At 38.0% G+C, this 23,719-nt stretch overlaps 1 pseudogene; it reads right to left on the reverse strand.

Annotated features, from left to right (window-relative positions):
• Window positions 1-991: 991 nt before the first annotated feature.
• On the reverse strand, window positions 992-4,250 carry LOC111887904 (copper-transporting ATPase PAA1, chloroplastic-like; annotated as a pseudogene).
• Between the last annotated feature and the right edge of the window lie 19,469 nt (window positions 4,251-23,719).

Here is a 23,719-nt window from a genome sequence, read left to right on the forward strand (position 1 = left end):
TTTAAATTTGGCATGATTTTTTTATGGGTGTTACAAGTTGGTATCATAGCCTTGGTTTGAGTGAATTCGAGGAACACTTGTGTGAATCTAGTCTCAAAGCAAGGAAAAGATTTTCAAAATTATTTTTTAAAAAAGTTTTCAAAATATCAAAGGAGGATGCAAGGTGTACGATCAGTCGGAGCCAATAAGTAGGCCTCAAAATACCACTACTAGGAAAACAGCCTTTTACGACGCACAATGCGTGTCGTAAAATGCTCAGACGACACGTAAATGCGTGTCAAGGAAGGCCCTGTTATAACAAGAGACGACACGCTTTTGCGCGTCGTCTATAGACGACGCGCATTTACGTCGCGCAGTTACTACACGCATTTACGACGCTCATTTACGACGCTCATTTACGACATGCAACGCGTATCAAAGAAGGCCCTGTCATAAAGGAAAATGACACGCATTTGCGTGTCGTCACCTTACAACGCACGTTTAGGACACACATTACGTATCATTAAATCCCCTGTCATAAATGAAGATGACACGTATTTGCGTGTCATAAACATCAGCAACTATTTACAATATGCATATACGACGTGCCTTTATGATACTCTTTTACGCATAATACAAAAATATCGAAAAAATATATATAATAAAACAATCAATTTCATCCAAAAACATCATGTCAAAAAGATATAATACATTGATATTAAAGTGATCTGATTGTACATTGTTATTAATAGGTTTTCCCTAACTATATAACCTAATACTATATTGCTATTAAGGGGCATCTTCTTGTTCTAAATATCATGTCAAAAAAATCCTCCATATCATTGGTTTGCCACTTGGTGTACTGGGCTGCTCTCCGGGCGTGGATGACAAGTAATGACTTGAATTCACAACTTATGGTTGTTGTGTAAACATAAAAATATAATATATTAATATATACAAACCACTAAAAAAATATAAAAAAGATAAAGAACATACCACTAATATATACTCATCATTTCTTCCTATTATTTACAGCATAATATTTTCATTTTTTTCTTATTATACCTTCTAACCCATTCCAATGTCCCACCATAAACTATCTTCTTCCCAATTGAGGCTACTGCACCGGAACCAGGTTCCTCCATATATGTTCCATCATCAGCCTGCATACCATTAATAAATCAATCAATCATATTTTTAAAAAGAAAAAAAAAAGTAGTGATTTCATTTCAGTAAGGGCAAAACAGTAATTTTTATAAGGTACCTTTACATTGGGACATTTAGCAACCTTAGCAGCTTCCCGAATAGCTTTTCCAATTGGATGTATTGTATTAGATTCAACAGCAGCAGCTAACTTCAGAACATCATTTTCAGACGATGTTTCTATTGAACTTAGCCTGCATTATAGTTGTTTATATTAAACTTTGTAAAATTATTATTTAGGCACAAACTAAAAGATTAGAACATAACTTTAATTCGGAATATTCTTGGGGTGTTTTTGTGAGTATTTTTGTGACAATAGGTTTACCGATTGTTAATATCCATGTTTTGTCAAAAATAATTGAGTTGACTTGAGAGAATTTTCTAATTAAAATACTTCCACCGCGTAAAAGTAATCCTCTTATAGCACCAAGTGAAGTTCCCACCTACACAATATATATAAATATCGAGGTATTTTAGTCTTTTAAATAAAAGAAAGGAAATATATCAGACAAAAGGGTTTACCAGTACAACAGTTGGTGTTGCTAAACCCAATGCACATGGACAAGCAACAACCTACATATAATTACAAACAACACACATTATATATTTAGATACCAAAAATCAGCTATACTCAGATACCAAAAAAAATAATTTACACTAATTATATATTCTTTGAGAATGAAACTATAATTACCCCTGGAAGCTTAGTGACAGGGAGTGGCTCCCAAGTGAAACTTGACTCGTCCACTATGCTTATGCCAGCTGTCACTATACCATCAGCAGGAACATGATCCTGAATAATAATAAACATAACATTTTGTAAATTAATTAAATTTATAAAAGTATTTTATATTACAAAAATTAATAACTTTTTACTTACTTCAGGTAGTACAACAATTTTATCTCCAACAGAAAGACTGTCACAAGGAAAATCGACAGTTAAGGTTGACTTTTCAACATCACCACCTACCACTAAAAAACGAGCTTTTGGTGGAAGAACACTAAGAAGCCTTGTCATATCACTAGTTGCCTTAATCTTAGCTCTTTGTTCAAGATTCCTTCCCAATAAAACAAATGCTATCAACATAATCGGTTATTCAAAGAACACTTTCCAACCCTATACAAAAAAATAAATCAAGATTCATGCTTTCAAGAAATGTCAAGACTTGATTTTTTTTATCGACAGGTGATAGTGATTACTAGTTTGGGTATTAAAGCAGCGAATGTGATAACGGTAAATGACGATATTGCCCCTAGACCAACTAATGTGTTCATGTTTAGATTGCCCCTCATGAGACTTTTCATTCCATCAATTATAAGCTGGCATCCTTGAACTAGTAATGTGAATAAAGATAAATATAAGTGGAAACCAATGGAATGCATTGCATGGATCCACCAAGCTTTGGCTCCAATGAAATGGGAGACATGTCTAAACAGACATATAGCACACAAAGCCCAAGATACTACTAGTCCTCTACCTGTTAATAAAAAAATATTTAATCAAAAACATTTAGAGATGATTGTTTATTGTAAATAATTAAAAATTATAATGAGGGTGCTATCTAAGAACATACCACTTTCTTTAAACTGCATACGCTTTTCTTCCACTTTTTTTTTGAAATACTTGGAAGGCACTCTCTTTCTTGGAATCTGCAAATAGTAGGCAAAAAAGGATGGTTAAAGAACCATTGCATGTCATCCATTGATAACAAGGGTAAAATAGTCATTATCACATATTACACAAGACTTTTAGCTTTGGTTGAGGCCAAAAAGGTATACAATTGTCTGCTTGATGGAAGTAAAACGCAACTTAATTTCAACTACCTTTTCAAAGATAGATTTTTGAAATCTTCTTATGAAGGAAACTTATTGGAAATATTAAAAAGTCTAGGTGACAAGGATATTCCACAGAGGAAAATTGTTTCTCTTACATAAGATGGCACTCCTTCAGTTTCAGCCTCACCTACCAGTTACCCACCATTTGTCAAAAATTTCAACTATATAATTAAATTGAAAATTGAGGTTAAAATGTGTGAATGTAATGGTTCTAGTTATGAAAACAAATCCATTTCTTTCCACTAAAACTAATGTGATCACTTTAATGACAATGTAAAGATTCTTCTAAGACAACCAAGCCCAAATGGATCATGTAGCCTCAAACTTGACCAAAAACAAAAAAGGGAAAAATAAAACAAGCAAAAGAGAAATTAGGGGGGGAAAGGCAAGAAAGGTATAAAGCATCATTGTAAGCAAAAAATTCAGAATATACTTTTAAACGAATTCCTAATTCTTAATTCCTGAAGGGATACAAAATATGTAATACCACAATGAATTTAAAAGTTACAGTGAAGAAGATATTGACCTCTAAGGTTAGACTTAAATCCTCAAGTTGTCAAATGTTTTGAAAGTTCTTCTCCCAATACTTTTTGCCAGTTTGGTGAATCCTTGGCTTCAGATACATGACATACAATTGTTGTCTCTGTTGTAAGAACATTCTGGTTGTCCTTCTGGAGTTGGCTTATAAACTTACTTTTCTCATTAGGTGTAGCTCCATACAACACCTGATCATCATGAAATCTTTTTTTTAACTTGAATAACATTATTTTGTTGTTATTATTAATACTTATTACCTATTGTTTTGGGATTCCGACTACTGATGCGACATTCAACTGAAATTTTTTTGTCACCAGAAAGTAAGTATACATTGATGATGCCTTGACTAGTAAAAGATTGAATAACATGTGCATCATCTTCTCTTATTTGATCTTCAACATAAATAAGACTTGCAAGAACACCATCTATTATAGACATCCCTGTTAATCGCATGATATCTAGAAAGAAAAATAAAACGATAAGAATAAGAATCGATGTTTTAATAGTGGAACTATAATTTTAGAATCCAAAATCAACTGTTCAAACCTTGTAACGTTACATTCAAATTGAGATCGTTACGTGAAAATTCATTACAAAATTCAGATAACACGAAATATAGAAACGTAATTACCTATAGCATATTTCTTTGGGAGTGCAATTTTCTTGCAAAGCTTTGGTCTCAGTTGCCGTTCCATATTCATCAGTTCCGCAAATGTATATAGTGTTATACACCCTCAGTCGACAATACCGAGCAAACACATCGACACTCAACACACCTAGCTATTAACAAGAAATCCAATTGACAATTAAGTATTAACCGGTCACAATTATACAGTTAAACAACCGACACCTGCAACTGTACTTACAACCGATGATATTCCCAAGGTGAGGAACGTTGTTGACGGAAGAAGGGCACTGGTAATTAGTATGTTTCATTTTCCAGGAATCGGAAGCTTCGGTGACTCGCCGTCACCGGCCAATATATCCCCCATCTTATAAAGAAATCGATTATAGATTCGAAGAGGGAAGAATTGACAATAGTTTCATTATTTTATTGAGGACTTAAATATGAATCAGATTTTGATTGGAATAGATTCACATGAAGAATAAATATCAAAACACTAAACCAAATACCTTTATTGTTACTTTTAAGAATGTTCACGAGAGAAGTAGAAGGAGACAGCGAGGGAGGGCGACATACACCAACGACGAGGAGAGAATGAGGAGAGTAAGGAGTCACATAACCTTCAATCGAAGGTGTTTTGAGTGAGAGGAGCCGCTGGATCTCTCTGAACAATTTATTGAGATGTGGTTCAAAGCCCTAGTTCTTTTTGTCGACTAGCGCTGATGAAAACCTACGGAGACTTGGCGACATCCTGGATAGGGAAGAGTAGTGTCTGATGGCGCTGAAGAAAACATACGAGACAAACACTCTTTACAGAATCCTTGGCCGCTTAGAGTTGATAGGGTTCGATGCTGGTGATGGTGGCTTAGGGCTTGCAAAGAGAAGGGAAAGAGAGTGTAGATTAAGGTACAGGAAGATGAGCTGCTTCAAAAGGATTGACAACCTAACAATAGAATTAGGGTTCTTTGGTAGAGGATTGTAAAAGGAGAAGAAGCATGAGGCGGGTGTTTAATTTTTTGGGATTTCAATTCCCACCATTTTCGATTAAAAAAAAAAGCGAGAACACGCCTTCCTAAAAAAATATAAAACGAATTAATTTTAGGGTACGCAAAAATGTGTGTCCTCTATCCTTCACATTTTGCAAAGTTGACATTATTTTTTACGGCACGCACAAATGTGTGTCCTCTATAAGCGCGCGTCATTGTTTGCGCCTCATTAAAGGGCTATTTTTTAGTATAGTACCATACGGTTATTTGATATTATGATATGTTAGAATAGCATGTTAGTACTAGGCTAGGGATGTTAAGGAATTGCATGATAGATTGCCTGATTACATGATGCCTGATAGCCTAGGGTTTCCTTATATGAAATTGACATCAGTACTGTAGTTGCTTGTGTATGCATCACGGTTGTACATAATTAAGATCTTATTGCCTAAGAATGTTTGGTTTGGCCTTATTTCCTATTATTGTTTAATGAATGGATTAGGGTAGAATCAGGTATTCGAAAGTCTATAGGGTCCAGCGTTATGTATGGTTAGCATACATGAGTGCTGTAGGGTTGGTGGAAGTTTCATGGGTGGGTTGTGTGAGGCTAATAGGCCAGTTATGGGATAGTTAGCTTTCCTCTAAGAGTGAGGAATAAGTGACCACCATGCATATTTATACTGTTAGGGTGTTGTGGTGATACTTGAGACAGATATGGGTAGGTGTGGAAGGTAGTATGGGCCTATACTACTAAAAGCACAGGACCCATACGTATACCAAGGAAGTCACAACCCCTAGGGTTTAGTTGGGAGTTGGTCCCCTGTTATTATGCGGATTATATGATATCTTCTTGGTATGTTTTCAGAATGGTGGTTACGAGATGCTTTGTGACTGGATCTGGGTCAGGATCAGGAATAGGAGATGGAGGCCAGGAGGGCCAGCAGCACCCGAGTATGTGGTGCAGATGAGGAAATATGAGCTAGATGTCAGGATTCGAGAGATCCTACATGATGAGGTTGCTTCTATGTTCCGGCCACAAATAACGAAGATGTTTGGGTCTATTATGACCGCCATGGTCGAGTATTTCAACGAGCGTTATGCAGCCCTTGCAGAGATGGCTGCCACTGTAGCTGCATCGGATGTAACAACGGCAAGATAAAAAGGAGCCATTCGGGGCTTCTAGTACCGGGACTTCGATAGCACGAAGCCCCCGACATTTGATGGTACCCATGATCTGATTAGAGCCATGAGGTGGCTGTCTGACGTGGATGGCTATTTCTTCACATTCTCATGTCCTACTGACCAGAAGGTCAGATGTGCCCTGAACATGCTGAGGCTCGGGGCCATGGACTTATGGAGATTGACGACTGGGTTGTGCACTGATGATCAGAGAGCTGCTGTTACTTGGGAGCAGTTCAGGGATATCTTCCGCGCTCGTTACATTCTGCGGGTCAAGTGGGAATGTTTGGCTCAGGAGTTTTTGAGTTTGAGACAGGATGAGGAGTCGGTGACAGAGATCACCCGCATGTTCACGGAGAGGGACATGTTATGCCCGGAGTATGCTTCTGAGCAAGCCTAGATGACATGTTCTCTGAGCATGCTCAAGACTGACATTCGTCAGTTTGTTGCCACCCAGCGAAATGATACTCTACTGGATTTACAGGAAGCTGCTAGGCGGCGTGAGTTGGAGATTGAGTTGCAGTTGAGGGAGTAGCAAAAGGCCCCGACAAAGTCACAGCCGGCGCCGAAGCGGTATAAGACTGCTGATTCTAGGACCGGGGGTCAGTAGAGCCGCACTTGTGGAAAGAGCGGCAAGGATTATTCTGGGGTTTGTCGAGCTGGTAGTGGGTGCCACAGGTGTGACAAGGAGAGGAATTCTGCGAAGGATTGTCACCATCCCGCCTCAGTTCTGAGTATGAGGTTATGTAATCACTATGATCAGGATGGCCACTTGAAAGCCAATTGTCTATTTCTTGCCGCTAAGCCGGTGCAGGCTCCCGCGCCAGCTACATTGAGGATTACGGACGGGAGGCCAGGTAGAGTTGAGCCCCCGAAGGCTCAGGGGCGTGCCTTCCAGCTCACCGCAGAGGAGGCCAGGGCAACACCAGATGTGGTTGTTGGTATGTTTCTATCCCTTATCTTATTGGACTTTATATGATTTATGCTTATCTGTTTTTACCTGTGATTAGGTACGTTTTTAGTGAACTCCTTACCTTCATTAGTTTTATTTGACTCAGGGGCGAATCGGTCATTTGTATCTCATACATTTAGTAGGGAGTTCAAAGTACTATTAGGAGATCTAGAGTGTCCGTTACGAGTCTCTATCGCCAACGAACATGAGGTTTCTGCTTCTTCAGTCTACCAAGGATGTGAGTTGGAGATCTTCAGGGTGTCCTTCCCAATATATTGATTTCGATCCCCATGGGGGATGCATGTGTGATTCTGGGGATGGACTGGCTTAGTCGATTCGGCGCCATGATCGACTGTGAGGGTAAACAGGTAGTGGTTCAAACCCCAAGTAGAGGAGAGTTGATTGATTATGGTGAGGATACCAGAGTGGGATCAGGGTTTTGTTCAGTCACCAGGGCTAGACAGTATATTCAGCACGAGTGTGCGGGTTATCTCGCGTATGTGGTGGATACGCGAGCCAGGGATCAGATTTCAGTCTCGGAGGTCCTAGTGGCCAGGGACTATGTTGACGTGTTCTCGGAGGAGTTACTAGGGATACCTCAGGAGAGGCAGATCGAGTTTAGGATTGACCTAGTTCCAGGTATGGTTCCCATCACCAAGGCGCCGTACCGGTTGGCACCACCAGAGATGCAGGAGCTGTCTTCACAGCTGCAGGAACTGCTGGGAAAGCAGTTCATTCGTCCGAGGAGTTCTCCCTGGGGAGAGACAATATTCTTCGTCAGGAAGAAGGATGGTTCACATCGAATGTGCATCGACTACCGGGAGTTGAAAAAGTTAACAGTGAAGAACCGATACCCTCTCCCGAAGATAGATGATTTATTTTACCAGCTACAGGGTGCATCTTGGTTTTCTAAGATAGACTTGAGATCTGGGTATCATCAGGTCAGGGTCAGAGAGGAGGACGTGGAGAAGATCACGTTTCTGACTCGTTATGGACATTACGAGTTTGTGGTGATGTCATTTGGGCTCACTAACGCGCCAACAATGTTTATGGACCTGATGAATCGTGTATGCAAACCGATGCATGATCGCTCGGTCATCGAGTTCATAGATGATATCTTGGTATATTCCAAGAACCGAGAGCAACATGAGGAGCATATGCGGGAGTTATTGGGAGTTTTGAGGCGGGAACGGCTTTATGCTAAGTTCTCGAAGTGTGAGGTTTGGTTACGAGAGGTCCAGTTCCTCGGACATCTCGTTAAATAGAAAGGGATTTTGGTCGAACCGTCCAAAACCGAGGCAGTCATGCAGTGGGAGGTTCCGAAATCTCCCTCAGACATAAGGAGTTTTATGGGATTGGCAGGGTACTACCGGAGATTCATATAGGATTTCTCCAAGATTGCAGTACCCCTGACTCGTCTAACAAGGAAATGGGTGGATTTTTGGTGGGTCCCTGAGCAGCATAGGGCGTTTGAGACCCTCCGACAGCGTTTGTGTGAGGCCCCAGTATTGACTCTTCCAGAGGGAGTCGACAATTTTTTGGTGTTCTGTGATGCATCCATCACAGGACTGGGAGCGGTCCTCTTGCAGAGATGATGGGTGATAGCCTATGCATCGCGACAACGGAATCCGCATGAGACGAGATACCTTACTCATGATTTGGAGTTAGGAGCGGTGGTATTCACTCTCAATATTTGGAGACATTACCTCTATAGGGTCCGCTGCACCATATACACGGATCACAGGAGCCTAAGACACATCATGGATCAGTCGAACTTGAGCATGAGACAGTGCAGGTGGCTAGATGTAGTCAAGGACTACGACTGTGAGATCCTTTACCACCTAGGTAAAGCGAATGTGGTGGCAGACACTCTGAGCCGCAAGTCAGTTGGGTCTTCCATACCAGCAATATGTATGAGGATATTGGTCGATTCTCCACTCATAAGCTTGATTAGAGATGCTCAGGATGAGGACATGCGACCAAAGAACTGGAAACTGGAGAGATCAGGGGCGAAAACGCCTGGTTTGTGCTGGATAACCAGGGATTATTGACCCGAGACAGTCGGTTATGGGTTCTGATGTCTGGTGGGGTCAGACAGACGGTTATGGAGGAGGCTCACAAGTCTCACTTCACTACAAGAAAAACGTGATTTTGCTAGGGAAGGTTGCTATGGAACGTATTTTCGTTGTTAATCTGCAATGGATCGTGCTATGGAATGTCGTTCCATAGCAATGTTGCTACCACATTGTCTATGAATTTTATTTCTGGTAGCGAGAGTGGGAGTTGCTAGGGAAAATGCTACCGACTCCATATCCGTTGGTATTATGCTACCAATAGTTCTATGGAACAAAATTTCGTAGCAATTTTCCAACGACATTTGTTACCAAATCACTTTCCGTTATACTGTTACTATGGAATTCATCATCGTGGTTATAATGCAACGGAGTTTGTGACGGAAACCAATTCCATAGTTGAATTGCTATGGAAGTACCACTCGTAGGTATTTGCTAGAAAATTCTACTATGGAATATGATTTTGTTTGCTTGTTTTGCTATGGAACAAAACGCGTAGCTAATTTGGGACGACATTTATTGGGATGTTGTATGCTTAATTAATTTTCTTATACTATGGCTGAATTATTATTATGATCATTGGAGTTTGTAAGATATGGTTTGAATGAAATGTTTTTGAATTGGTAATATGTGGCATAAACTAACGGGTAAAAATGTAAAAATGAATAGATATTGTTGGAAAGCAAACTCTAACTTAAGCTTATGCTAGAAAATGGCACGGTTAAGCCAGTTGTGCTAATCAAGTTGTGCATAATTTATTGAAAACACAGTATTATAATGAATAATTAACAACGAATTCATAACAAAGTTAATTTTAATTACATTAACCGAACATGTTAAAGTATATATAATCTGTGTAGATTATTTTCCTTAATAACGAATTGATTAAAAACTTATTTTTAATTACATTAACTATACTTCATCACAAAAATAACATGGGTTTTACAAATACTTCATCCTACTCAAACAACATAGGAAGAAAAAATGACTAAAATGTCCTTTTAATAGAATGATGTAAACACAAAAAAACATCTCGGGTCGAAGCTCGAGCTTTCTTCCTAGTTTAGATTTATGTATTGATATTAAACCAAATTACAAATTAACTTCATCGCAAAAAACATTAAACACACAAAAACATCTAGTCATTATCTTCTTCATCCTCTTCTTCTTCATTGCTCAATGTACTATACTCATAACTACCCTCGCTATTAGGAATACTATCATTGTCTTCCTCATGAATTTCACCTTCTTCATCAATATTATTTTCATTATCTAAATCGTTGCTTGACATTTCATGATCATCATCATGATTGTCTGTATCGGCTAACTTGGTATAATGATTTCATTTGATTCAACTTCATCTTCTTGGAAAGAAACGTCTTTCTGAGGATGATTTTCATCGATCAAACCACGAGGTTTAACTTTAAATACAGCCCACCAGTCCGAGTTGTTTGTTTTCGAACTTGGGTACAAAATGTAACACACTTGAGTGGCTTGCATGGCTAAAACAAATGGCTCGAACTTGTTGTATTTTCTTTGGACATTTATCTGGACCAAGTTATATTGGTTGTGAACCTTAACTCCTATGTTAGGTGTTGGATCGTACCAATGACATTTAAACAAAACCATGGTTTTAATTGGGTAACCAGGGTACTCAACTTCTAAAATTTCCTCTACCTTACCATAATAATCACCTCCTTGGCTACTAACACACAATCCACTATTGGTTGTTGATTTGTTCAGACTATGAGCTTCTGTGTGAAACTTCTAACCATTGACAAAGTATACACTATATAATTTCACTTTTTTGAATGGTATTTTGGAAAGGTCAAATATATACTTGTCGTTTATCAGGATCTTACGTGACTACACGAAAAATGGCAAAACACTTAATTAGAGTTTATTATAACCATAACCAAAAATAATAAATTTTAAAAAATATAAAAATAACACCCACATAGTTTTGAAACCATAATGCAAAGTTCTTCTCAATTTCAGCTGCAAGGACCTGTTCATCCATATCCCCCCTAATTTTATTCAAATGTTCTTCAAATATTCTGTATATCAACATTTCAATAACATTTTAAAGTAACTATGAATGTAATAAACAAAATCATCCATGTAAATGATGGGTTTTGGCCATAAGAACATCCTATGTGCTCATACAAACCCTAATGCTTGGATCTAGGTTTCTCTATTGTACATGCAATTCATCCAAGACTATAAACCCTAGTTCTAGCATACAAGTAATCATATTAACATAAGAATGGGTTTAAGTTATTAACATGATTGTTATGTAGCAATAACAATCCCAAATCCTCCTTGTATTGACTTTAGAAAGCTTAGAGTCACAAATGTCACTCCTCTGATGGTTCACAAACACCAAGAGCAAGAGGATGAAGAGGAGAAGAGAAGGAGGCTGCCCAAAACCTGTGGAAACCCTAGAAGAAAGCTTGTCCACGTTTTTGGGGCATAAGGGTTCCTTAAATAGTGAGGCTATTAGGGTTATCTAACAAGGAAACCCTAATTTGGATGCTTAAGCCCTAAGCAACCCATGGGCTTTCTCCTTAAAGGCCTTTGGACGATTTCTAATGGGTTTACCCATAGAATTCATCCACCCCTTTAATATGGAGTCCATTAGCTCAATATTCAACTATCATACAATTGACAGTTCTAGTCCCTTAAGTTCAATTAATGTCTTTTAGTCACAAACTTAATTCTTATTAATTCTTGACTAATATTAATTAAACAATATGATTTCTCCTTTAATATATTATTCTCATAATATATTAATAAATCATATTTAATCCTTTCTCTCCATTATTCGTCCTATCAAGTTGCTTTGGTGAAGGCAACCCAAAAGGACCATGCACCATCGGGTCAAGTACATACCAAAATAGTTATGGACTTAGACACTAATCCAACAGTAAATGTTATTCGATCATAGCAATTACACACCAAATGATTATTATAATTAAAAAAGATGCATATATTATGTACGAACCTGATGTAATTATTGATCTTATCTTCGTTAAGGAGTATGTAAGTTTGGGCAGCATGTACTTCCTCATCAGACATCATTCTAATTGTGAATCTTCCATAATGATGCACAGGATATAAAAATATATCTAACATGTCGTTCTTAGCATCCGTTTGCTCATTTCCTCCTTCATCATCATTTCGAGGCAACTTTCTATTATGAGTGGGGACACCAGTCTCGAAATAATGAGAGCAAAATATTGATGCTTCACGTAGCAAGTACGCGTTAACAGCGGACCCTTCCACTCGAGCCTTATTATTCACATCTTTTTTCAACTGATTTAGATACCTATAGTGAAGATTATTTAAACTAGCTTACAAAAATAGCAACATACGTTACGATGTACCATACAAACCTTTCAAATGGATACATCCACCGATATTAGACAGGACCGACTATCTTCGCTTCGTATGGCAAATGTACTAGTAAATGTTCCATGGAGTTAAAAATACCAGGGACAAAGATGGTTTCTAATTTACATAATATTATTGGGTTCTCGGTTTCAATCCTTTCCATGTCTTTTGTTGTGATTGATGTTGTTGTTAATGTTTAGAAGAAAATACTCAACTTTGTTAATGCTTCCCACATTTGTTGTGGCAACATCTCACGAAATGCAATTGGCGTCAATCTTTGCATAAAAACATGACAATCGTGGCTTGTCATTCCGAACAGTCTACACCTTGTTAAATCAACACACCTCCCCAAATTAGAAACATAACCATCGGGGAAACGCAATTTCTCCACCCATTGGCATATGACTTTCTTTTGATTCTTGTCTAGAGTGTAGTATGCTCTTTCATTATCTTCGAATCCTTTTCTCTTCCTACAATAGAACTTCAGATCTCTTCTGGCTGCTACATTGTTTTTCGTCTTCCCCTTGACATCCATTACACTATAAAAAAAGTTTTAAAATACATTTTTAACAATATGCATAACATCAAAATTATGTCTAATGAGGTTTGTTTTCCAATATAGTAAGTCCCAAAATGTGATTTTCTTTTTCCAACCATGATCGCCACATCTTTTGTTTACATCATCAGCATTTAGTTCAGTCACTTTTACCAAACCTAATTGTTCAATCTCCCTTAAAGTTTGTTCACCATTCTTACTTAGAGGAGGACCTTCTATCACTTGACGATTCTTCTTGAACTTATTTTTATCCTTCATATATGGGTGATTTACCTGTAGAAATCTTCTATGGTAGTCAACCCATGACATCTTATTACCATTCTCTAGTCTAAATGCTTGTGTATGTTTCCCACAGTGTGGACATGCTAGCTTACCTATTGTAGACCATCCGAACAACATTGCATATGCTGGAAAATCGTTTATTGTCCACATCAAAGCTGCTCTTAGATGGAAATTTTGTTTTAAAGATATATATGTTGGAGTAATGTCTAAGTCCATAACTATAATTGGTAAGACTTGACCCGACCCGGCATGGCCCATTTGGGTTGCATGGCATCATGCATTTGGATAGACTAAAATGAGAGAAATAACACTTAAGGTTTGTTAATATATTATAAGTTCTAATATATTAATAAGGTTATTTAATTAGTATTGATCAAGAATTAATTTGGAATTAATTAAGTGATCAAAAGGAGACTAATTAAATATATGGGTTGATTGTGTAAATCATTCGTTCTTATATATGTGGGCTTGTGATCCAAGATTCCTTATGTTGGACTAAGTCCATAGGGTGACCCATGGATGCTCCATGGAGGTTAAAATCCATGGAGCATAAGGAATGGGTAAAGTCATGAGTTACATGGTGTAACCCTAATAGCCACCGTATAAAAGAATCCCATGGCTCAAGAAATCGTGCACTATGTGTGAGTGTGAGGGCTAGACGATTTCAAGGAGTGTTCAAGTTTCTCTCAAGTTATTCCAAGTGTATTTGGTGTTGTGTGAACCATTTGAGGTGTCACACTTGGGGCACTAGGCACTCAAGCTTCATTAAGACTTTCTACATCAAAGAGGTATGTATTCTATCTTGTTATATTCATTGTTTCGTATGCTAGATTAGGATAATACCTTGGAAGTTCATATATGCATGTATAATAGAGAAAACATAGATCCAAGGTATTTAGGGTTGCATGTACACTTAGGAGTGTTAGGATGCTCAAAACCCAACAGTGGTATCAGAGCCACGGGTTGTTTTCTGTTATATTGATGCAAATATTTTATTTTCAAAGTTGAAAAAAAAAAACATGAAGTTTGTCAAATTTTAAGATAATTACTTGTTCTTGTGAAAAACTAATTATTTGTAAAATTTGAATAATTTACTTTATGAGTTGAATTAGGTCAAATTTAATAAAAGATAAAATGATATGATTATTTTATTAGTTTTAAAAGTTTGATCTAAATAGTTTTATGTTTTGAAACCTCCATAAGTTATGGATATGAAAAGGTTTTAAAAAAAATTGATTCAAAGTTTTTATGGAGTTACAAAATTTGGTGTTAATGTTTTAAAGGATTCCATAACTTAAGAATAAGTTATGGATCAGCAAAAGTTTTTTGTGTTACCTTGTTTTATGAGTGAATTTAGATTAATGAATAAAATTATGTGGTAGTTGGTTTTAATCCAAATTAATCTAAAAAAGTTCATAAAATATGTTTACGTAACTTATAAGTCACATTTATGAATCTTAAAACTCATAAAAGTTGTCATAGGTTACAAAATGAAGAGTCTTTTTCCTCATTAAATTGTTTTATGACTCCATAACTTGTCCTGAAGTTATGGATGCTCAAGAGTCACTTCATTAAAGTTTTTAAAACTTTAATTAAACTCATAAGTTATGAAAATCCAAGAGTTTTGAATAGTTTCAAAACTTGCCCTCAAGTTTTGGAATTTGTAAAGTTTTCCCCATGAATACTTTAATTCCAAGTTAGCCCTTAGAATTTTAAAAGTTAAAATTCAACCCTTATTCTTTATAATATTATAAGTTAATAATATATATATATATATAAGAGTAAAGTCAGTCTTACCGTTAGTAGGCCTCATTCACGAAGCCGGTCTATAAGGGGGTATAAGGTTACTGCCTATAAAATGGCAGTTTAATGGGTGTCCACTCTCACCCACCACTTCCTTGACCGGTGGAGGGTTGTTAGCCGAACGGGTAGAACAAGGACTAGAATTCTCCCTTCATTAAAATTATTAAGGATAAATACTAAGTAACTAAACTTTTATAAATACCCAATCTTAGTTACTTAGGAAAATGTGAATAAGGTGCTAATCCATGAAATTACACTTTGCACTTTGTTTAAGTCGGTTAGTGGAGCGTGTGTGGTTAACCGGCACACTAACTCGTATTTAACAAGGTAGGCAAAGGGTAACTTAATGTTTATCATAGTATCGATGGAGCGTGTGTGTTTAACCGGCACATCGATTGAGGGGTAAACACTTAAGGGTACCAAGTAATTTGCATGGTTACTTCACACCTTGCTTTGTGATCCTCGGCATCCCAGTCACAAAACCTGAAGGGCACACTCGAGATTGAAACATGTCATTGAAAATTCAATGAATCTCAAAGATCTAGGAGTTTCAAAAACCAATTAAGACCTAATAATACATTTTGTTTATCTTGGTGGAAATTGGTGAATCGTCATTCACCTACCTTCGAATATTTTATAGCTTGGATTACGGCATCCCTCTTCTAAGTTATAAAATAGTTTGTTGGGTCCGGGCCTTAATATTTCATATTGGGTGTCATATTAAGGACTTTAAATCAACTATCTTGAATATCTCCCAAAAAGATGTCTCATTTAGACATTTATGATCTTCCTAAATCTCTTGAAACAAGATTTCCTAAATGAAGATGATGTCCCATGGAAATCATACTTGTTTCACCTACTCCAATTATTCTCCCTAACCCACAAGTTCTTGAAAACTTTAAGGTCACTCAAGCCCTATTGGCAAGCAAAGGTCTATGTGTGATCACATCTTGGAGATGTAGTCACATATTGACAAGCCGAGAGAGTTGGGTGTCAAAGTGTTGAGAAAGTTGGTGCCTCAACTACTTTCTAAGTCACATAGTGAGTTCCTTTGGGACTCCTATGAAACAGACTATGACAAGACCCTTAATAAATACATGTAGATAGATAATACCTTGGATCTATATGAAACTATGATCATATTTATGGTCTTTCTTAACACTTGAATTCAATACATATCGATTGAAGGCAAACGGGCAACAAGTTGCGCCGCTAGCCCTTTTTGGATGGCAAAACCTATTCTTTTGAAAACAACATTTGTGGATCTAGGAGATATGACATTAGAATGCATGAGCCATTGGACTCTGTTAAGGAGCTCCACCGCCTCTGGTGCGAGAAAACCAAATGTATCAAATGCAAAAGGAACAAACACATGTTGATTTTCTCTACATGCATTGTCGTGCTTTACCACTTTGCACGCAGCGGCTTTCAAAGCGGCATGCCCAGCTACGAAACCTCCGCTCCCCAAACCAACGAGAGGAGATACACCAGTAAGATCCACGCACTCATGCTTCCCTCCTATCCATCCAAAGACCAAAATGTCAGCCGGTCTAAGTGTGGACTTGCCATCCTGGGGGTCCGTCAAAAAGTTCACTGGCGCTTCTTTCTTCACAGATATACCAGCATGCCGACAAGCATCAAAGAGAACATCCCGAACCACATCATGCCTATACTTGAAACCAGGGAGCTCTCTACAATGAACCGCGTGTTCCCCAAAGGTATCCAAACATGCCTTGCGACAAACTGGCATATCTCGTCAATTGGGAATATGGGAATCATGAGGCGGTAACGAAGGATAGTTCGGTACTCAACAGGAGACATATGCTGGCCAAGACCATCAATAGGGATAGTTAGCAGAAAATCTTGAGCATGAGGCGCCCGCAGACACTCAAAGACTGCTTTCTGTCTGACAGTCATCTCGAAGTTGACTTCCATACCTTGGACGATTTTGCTAAAAAGGGCACACGCCAAAACTTTTTGGGATTTAGGGGGGGCGGTGTCCTTATTAGTGAAACCGCTACAGTCAAATCCCGGAATCGTATCACAGAGACAAGTCATAGCACATAGATAATTCGAGTCCATACCACCTATGCCACTGTCACGCAAGATGCGGTCTTGTAATGCCCAAGATTGGGCCCTCGAGGCTACAAATGCGTAGGAGGAAACCTCGTAGGCTGAGTACAAACCCAAACCACCAAAACGAATAGGTAAGGAAGCCAAGCGCCACTGAATGTCTCCAAAGAAGGAGCCTCCACATACCACCATATCCTCGATAGACCTGCGCAATCCCTTGTCAAAGAATAACGCTGCCTCTTCTATGTGTACCGGCTGACATGTTCTTAAACCAAAGAAAAGTTTTGCAATGCCCATACATGATCGAAGAAAAGGGAGCTCACTCTGTGGGTCACATAGTTGTGGAAGAAGGCCCATCAAATCAACAGCATTGACCGCTCTTTTCATGGCCAGCCCGCTAATAAACCCTGCGTCTCTGCTAACAGCCCTCCCAAGGAGTTCCACCCCCAAAGAAGGTCTCCCTATCTCCATAGGGAATAAATCAGCCCGAAGCTTCCTACCATCACATGAGGGCCAAAAACTCTCCGTTTTCTTGATGTTCAACTCGAGACCCAAACCAGGACCATGCAACCGAATTATGTTCAACACTCTAGCCACCTCCTCTGAATCCCTAATGACAGTCCCATCATCTAGGTACCAAGCATGGAGAAGGAGCTTACAATTATCTCTAATCTTGTGCACAAGTGGGTGCAAAACAAGGGCAAAAAGAAGAGGGCCCAAGGGGTCACCTTGCTGCACCCCAGTGGCAGACCATATATGTTGGTCTCCGATATAAAGTCTCGCTGCTTGCCTGTACGAGAAATTCACCCACAAAGAAATGGAAGGGCACATCTTCTTAACCTCGTGGAGCAATGCTGAACGATCCACCAGGTTAAAGGCATTCGAAAAATCCACAGTCATCATTACAAGAGACCCATCAGCATGGTGTTCACTCAACACCCTATTGGCACTGTGTAACACAGCCTCAGCACCACCAGATACACCAACCGCAAACTGAAAATCATTAAGGTACTTGGCCATTTCTTTACCCACACCTTTCATGGCAACCTTGGAAACCAAACGTCTCCATATAGTGCCTACTGCAATCGGACGGATTCCGTTGTCAGGTTTAAGTAGAGGCGTGAGAGGAGCGGATGCAACAAACTCTGCCAAAATGGTTGGACATCTTCCCTCTAACCATAAATTAACAACTGAAGTGATAGCATGTATGAGATCTGTGGCAATAGAAGACCCTTCTCCACAAAGGGCGTCTAGTAAGTGTTGAGCCCTCAAGCCATCTCTCCCACAAGAAGTTCCTTTAGGGAAGGATTTGATGCAACTAAATACACAATCAAAGTCGGCTACAAGGGGAGGTTCAGAAATTATAGGGCTCGGCATGGATGGGGGTGGTCTGAAAGGGTGTTTGTCCTCCAAAGCTTTAATAGTATCACCATTATATGGTTCAACACCCGATGAGCATAACACTTTCACTGTTGCGGTAAAATGACCATCTGCAACCCTACGGAGGCACTGTTTGATGTTGGTGTTACTTTATATAGCCTCCTTCTGAAGGATGCATCCACCCCGTCTCATAGCTCCAACCTCAGGATTGTCTAACATATTTTGAACTAACTTCGTGATACCACCCTCTTTCCCCCATGTATCGTAGGATTTCAAGATGGAGCTTTGCTGTAAATATTTTCTATTCCCAGACCTACATTCTTGTCTATTTTTGGGTCTAAACACCTGCAGTGTACATCGGGGGAGAAGTAAAAAACACATCCATGCCTCAACTGAGCCAGGTTGGGCAATCACCTTGTAAAGAGCGGTCTTCAAAGCCTGATAGAAAGCAAGACGACAACTATGGGGGATACTCTTGACAGTAGTGATAGGCTCTTTAAAAACACGATCAAGGAGTGCAACATCAAAAACCAAACCTCCAAGAGCATTTGTCACCGACTCGTTATTTGACGGCTTTGGGATACCGACAATATAACGACTTGAACCGTCATTCCCCGTAAGAAACCTCACACGACCACCCGGGTGATGACAATAACGACTAAGAGCCTGCAAAGTCATACACTCCCCACACATCCATTGACCAAAGGCCTTCAAAGTTTCTTCCACTGCTATAAATAGACCAACATCCCTAGAAAGAGCTTCACGTAACACACTTTTACGATCTTCGGTATGTAAATGATGTCTTTTGATGTGTGAAATCATACGGCCAATCCCTTTACTTCCAACTTCACCGTTTGGGCAACAATAGAAGCTTCTGAACGGGCACAGACACATATCACTCGAACTTGTGGAAGAAGAAGCCATATAAGAGAACAAGCCTCGAGATGAAGCTAAAACTATGAAGCAATATTAAACAAGGAAGGGAAGGAAATGGCACACCAACACAATGTTGGTGTGCACTAGAAGCATCCAAACTAAGCAAACTACATTATCTTGAACAACAAGGCTGCAGCACGAGAAAAACTGGTTTAGGCATTTTATCAAACACTTGGTGGGCAGAAAAATTGGCTTCTTAAAATTTCATCTTCTTCCATTGAAACATCAGCCCAAAATCTCTATTTGAAAGAAAATAATCCTCAAAGCATGCCTTACTAAAACCCACCAACAATGCACCGGTATCAAATTAATTCACCCAAGATTACCCTAATTTTTTGTTTGTTGTTCGATATCCCTTATTTCAGATTTTAAAAACCTGAAACTTCACTTATAGAATCTCAACTTCTTATTGTTAATAGTCATACGACGAGCATGTTTTGAATTTCAAGATCAGTTATCTATTTGCTAAGATCAACTTCCTAAAACTTGTGGACATTGACAATAATGACATTGGATATCTAGTAAAGCTCTCTCTTTCCAATGGAAAGGGATCGGCCATAGTCAACTTGGTTGACCAAATGAGGCTAAGTCTGAGATAGTCCCATTATCAAGGGTCCATAGGTAACCATTGCCAAAGGAAGGGGCATTGGTTGCGAAGCTGCCAAATTTACCTAAGGATGTTAAAGTCAATAAGTTTGGCTCTACTTCAGGTAAAGTCCATTGTCTAACTCTATTAAGTGCATGCTGATTCTGATCGCGAAGATGGATTTCAATCGCATGGTTCGGTGATCAGAATTTTGGGCTATTACTTAAGAGTTATGATATTTATATTGCTTAGGAATAGATAACAACAAGGTTTTCATATGGATTATAAGGATAAGTTTTCCGCAAAGTTTTAAAATAAAAGAAAAAGGTTTTGATTTTATTTATTTTAGGTATCCTTACAATGGCATTTGTGAAAAGTTGTTGCTTATAAGATTCCATTGATAGCAATATTGGAAAGTGAATTTGATTCTTTCATTTGTGGTAGTGTCAAAATTTACCAAATAAGGAACGATTCTCATCACCCAAGTTTCAATTGGATAGAAACTTGGAATCATGCAAGTTGTATAGCATGATGAATGAGAACTTTCAAGCATTGAAAAAAAATTAAGACTAACTACTTGTTCACATGGATGTGTGAGTCAAGTGAAGGACTAAGTGATCGAGTACACATTCTTGTGCACTGGTCAAGTCCACCACAAAAGATCGATAAGACTATTCGTCATGGTTTACTAAAGCTCAGTAAATATGATTATACTTACAAGCTTAAGTGTAGCTCTGAGACATTGGAAAAGGTTCCAATGTATGGCAGAGCGAATAAGAATAATCAAATTAGGCAGAAGGATAAAAGTTTCTCAAATCTGAAAAGATGGGAGAGTACTTTAGTATCAGTTTTGTGATCACCTTAATGATTAAGAAACCATAGCATAATTAGTTCTCTAAGGAAATCTTAGTGCATTCTTATGACTAAGACGAGGAATCTTGAATTGTTGAAATGGTTAAATCAAGAAGATGAGTCATACTTCGTTCCAATACAAGTCTTAGAGTCATACTCCAAGATTGTAATTTGAGTGACATGTCTTAAAGAAGGTTTAAAACACTTGTCAAATGTAAGAGTAAAAGTTTCCTACTCTTGTACATTTGAAATTGCTAAGTTGTGATGTTTTGGATAAAACAAAGACCAACTAAGGCCAATTATCTGAAGTGTTTGTCTTGATTAGAATCCCCGCTATCTCTTGGATGTTTGACAAGGGATTCTTATAGGTCAAGAGGACAGTGGGAGTCTTAAAGGTCTTGAAAGTCTCAAGAACTAATCAAGAATAAAACCTGAAGTTCTTCACTAGCACACGACTTGAGGTTTATAACCTACCATGTTGACATATTCTGTGCCCATTCCAATTAAAGTTGGCTTTGCATATGAGTTTTTAGAGTTCTCAATTGGTTGCACAACAAGTTGGAAGCAATGGCAGGCCCTTGAGCTGCCAGGTGGCAAGAAATTAAGATTGAGTTCAATCCATATGAGTTTGGATTTGTCATTATCCTTGTCTTGTGATTATGGTTTTGACAAATTCATATGGGTAGGAACTCATACACCATAAAAATCTAAGTGTCATAAGGTTTCTCTCCGATTCATGAAAATGATGGTGAGGAAACACTTTCACTAAGTAGATTTTAGCTAGATAGTAATTGCGATATTTGCATTCTCAAAGTCGTTAGTAGAGCGTGTGTGGTTAACCGGCACACTAACCTGGACTTGTGAGAAGTGGAAAAAAGGTCTAACCATTATGATTACGGCATCCCTCTTCATAACTGTTTAGACACACCTATGAGCTATCTAAGGGAAGGTGTATGATTTTGATAAAGTTTTATCAAAACAATCTAGTATTAGAAATCTGAACTTCGATAAGAAAGTCAGCTGATTTCTGAGTACATGTCAAAGCTAGTAGGAGCATAATGATCATGCTAATAATCATCATGTTAGTGGAAGCATGATAATTATGATAAGTATTGCAAGTTAGCAATGTTAATTATAGAAAACAAAAGTTTCAATTGGGAAAGAGTTGTTTTGCTATAATTAAGGGAGAGGAAATTATACTTCATCTCAAATATAAAAGCTTAGATTGAGGTTTTAATCATATTTAGTCAAGGATATATATATATATATATATATATATATATATATATATATATATATATATATATATATATATGAATTTCATGTTGGAATGGCTCAACATAAGAAAATTTTGTATATGGGTCCATTATTTGCGTTCTAAAATTCAATTATGATTACGGCATCCCTTTTCATAATCTGAATTATGAGAACTTGGCAAATAGAAATGGAAATGTTATAGCAAAAGACTAGTTTAGTCTTTATGTGAGACATCATGAATCGTGTCCCATATGCTTCGGATATAAGATCGATTACATGTGCTATATTCATCCTTTCTAAAATTTTCCAAATGCCTAGGGCATTAAGAAGGGAAAAGGTCTAGAATTGGATATGACTAAAAGGATTAATCAGTTGTCGAGGACAATCTAAGGTTTACCAAATATTGGATGCTCAAGGACAGTTGGAAGTATAGTGATAATTCTGGAAGGACCATATTGACATAATCTGTAAGGAGGCAACTCTTGTTCAGAAGTGATAGTCAAAATGAATCTGGAAATGTTTCAAAGTTAGAATTTGCAATCTATGTAAGATTAAGGAAACTTAATGCAAAAAGGATGTTTCCAAGGAGTTGATCTCCTTTGGAATACTTTGTAATGTTTGTTGTCAAGTCCTTGTGACTTTGTTCATAATCATTACAAGAGGATCAATGCATATAAGTTTAGAATCTAACAGATTTCAGTAAATCGCATGAATTTGGAATTTTTGCATTTGCAGTAAGGATTTGGGACTGTGAAAAGAGGATCATTGGAGTTATGTTCAATTGATCTATTTCACAAAGTAAAGATCATAGACAAACATAGTATGCGTACTTGGTGTATGACATGACTAGTGTTTAGAAAACATAGTGTACATGCTTGGAGCATGGGACAATTATTGTTTTAAATTCAAGAATAAAGTTGATAGCTGAAACAGTATACAATGAATAATGTGTAATCATATGGTGATAAATAAAAGGTGTTTTATTTATGTTCATAGGTTTTGATACCATATTGGATTCAATTATTCTTGTGTTTCATTTTGCATGTTTTGACTTCCAGAATAAACTAGGTTATTCTTCCGGAATGACTAAGTTATTCAAACCATCCACAGTCGGTCATATGTTGGAAGTAGATATGAATCAAGACTGTCATGGGTTGGCTTGTAGAGGTCTAAGATGTTGGACAAAGGGCTACAACACTCATGAGTGCTCATAAGTTCTGAGTATTAGATTC

The sequence above is a fragment of the Lactuca sativa genome, chromosome 3 (genome assembly GCF_002870075.4).
Source record: "Lactuca sativa cultivar Salinas chromosome 3, Lsat_Salinas_v11, whole genome shotgun sequence".
NCBI lineage: Eukaryota > Viridiplantae > Streptophyta > Magnoliopsida > Asterales > Asteraceae > Lactuca > Lactuca sativa.